Here is a 2,154-nt window from a genome sequence, read left to right as displayed (position 1 = left end):
TGTTCGCGGCGTTTCCACCATTCAAACGTCGAATCTCGACGTGCGAAGCGCGGAACCGCCGGATCCCACCGCTCAAACGTCGATTCTCGCCGTTTGAAAGCTCGGAAACGTCGTATCCTTGCGTTCGCGGCGTTTCCACCATTCAAACGTCGAATCTCGACGTGCGAAGCGCGGAACCGCCGGATCCGAGTATCCCCTGTGTGCCTTGTCGACTCAGTCGCTCAAACGTCGATTCTCGCCGTTTGAAGCTCGGAAACGTCGTATCCTTGCGTTCGCGGCGTTTCCACCATTCAAACGTCGAATCTCGACGTGCGAAGCGCGGAACCGCCGGATCCGAGCGCCCGCGACGTTCCCACCGCTCAAACGTCGATTCTCGCCGTTTGAAGCTCGGAAACGTCGTATCCTTGCGTTCGCGGCGTTTCCACCATTCAAACGTCGAATCTCGACGTGCGAAGCGCGGAACCGCCGGATCCGAGCGCCCGCGACGTTCCCACCGCTCAAACGTCGATTCTCGCCGTTTGAAACGTAATAACTTCGTATCCTTGCGTTCGCGGCGTTTCTACCATTCAAACGTCGAATCTCGACGTCGTGCGCGCGGAACCGAACCGCCGGATCCGAGCGCCCGCGACGTTCCCACCGCTCAAACGTCGATTCTCGCCGTTTGAAGCTCGGAAACGTCGTATCCTTGCGTTCGCGGCGTTCTACCATTCAAACGTCGAATCTCGACGTGCGAAGCGCCGAACCGCCGGATCCGAGCGCCCGCGACGTTCCCACCGCTCAAAATCGTATAACTTCGTATAATGTACTGCCTATACGAAGTTATTACGTACCATTCAAACGTCGAATCTCGACGTGCGAAGCGCGGAACCGCCGGATCCGAGCGCCCGCGACGTTCCCACCGCTCAAACGTCGATTCTCGCCGTTTTGAAGCTTGGAAACGTCGTATCCTTGCGTTCGCGGCGTTTCTACCATTCAAACGTCGAATCTCGACGTGCGAAGCGCGGAACCGCCGGATCCGAGCGCCCGCGACGTTCCCACCGCTCAAACGTCGATTCTCGCCGTTTGAAGCTCGGAAACGTCGTATCCTTGCGTTCGCGGCGTTTCCACCATTCAAACGTCGAATCTCGACGTGTGAAGCTCGGAAACGTCGGATCCGAGCGTCCGCGACGTTCCCACCGCTCAAACGTCGATTCTCGCCGTTTGAAGCTCGGAAACGTCGTATATCCCCTGTGTGCCTTGTCGACTCAGCCTTGCGTTCGCGGCGTTTCACCATTCAAACGTCGAATCTCGACGTGCGAAGCGCGAACCGCCGGATCCGAGCGCCCGCGACGTTCCCACCGCTCAAACGTGATTCCGCCGTTTGAACTCGGAAACGTCGTATCCTTGCGTTCGCGGCGTTTCCATTCAAACGTCGAATCTCGACGTGCGAAGCGCGAACCGCCGGATCCGAGCGCGCGACGTTCCCACCGCTCAAACGTCGATTCTCGCCGTTTGAAGCTCGGAAACGTCGTATCCTTGCGTTCGCGGCGTTTCACCATTCAAACGTCGAATCTCGACGTGCGAAGCGCGGAACCGCCGGATCCGAGCGCCCGCGACGTTCCCACCGCTCAAACGTCGATTCTCGCCGTTTGAAGCTCGGAAACGTCGTATCCTTGCGTTCGCGGCGTTTCACCATTCAAACGTCGAATCTCGACGTGCGAAGCGCGAACCGCCGGATCCGAGCGCCCGCGACGTTCCCACCGCTCAAACGTCGATTCTCGCCGTTTGAAGCTCGGAAACGTCGTATCCTTGCGTTCGCGGCGTTTCACCATTCAAACGTCGAATCTCGACGTGCGAAGCGCCGAACCGCCGGATCCGAGCGCCCGCGACGTTCCCACCGCTCAAACGTCGATTCTCGCCGTTTGAAGCTAAACTTCGTATAGCATACTAACTTCGTATAGCATACAACTTAGTCGACAAGGCCTACGTTCCCACCGCTCAAACGTCGATTCTCGCCGTTTGAAGCTCGGAAACGTCGTATCCTTGCGTTCGCGGCGTTTCCACCATTCAAACGTCGAATCTCGACGTGCGAAGCGCGGAACCGCCGGATCCGAGCGCCCGCGACGTTCCCACCGCTCAAACGTCGATTCTCGCCGTAGCACACGTCTGAACTCC

General features: G+C 58.5%; 1 protein-coding gene across 4 annotated transcripts in view; it reads left to right on the top strand.

Moving 5' to 3' along the window:
* The window catches only part of LOC105449438 (DNA helicase MCM8-like), a 6,702-nt gene that overhangs the window by 1,621 nt on the left and 2,927 nt on the right, over positions 1-2,154 (top strand). The window lies entirely within an intron of this gene.

Source organism: Wasmannia auropunctata, unplaced genomic scaffold (genome assembly GCF_000956235.1).
Source record: "Wasmannia auropunctata unplaced genomic scaffold, wasmannia.A_1.0 LD336076.1, whole genome shotgun sequence".
In the NCBI taxonomy this organism is placed as follows: Eukaryota; Metazoa; Arthropoda; class Insecta; order Hymenoptera; family Formicidae; genus Wasmannia; species Wasmannia auropunctata.
Note: the sequence above shows the minus strand (reverse complement) of the source record. Positions and strands in the feature narration are given on the sequence as shown.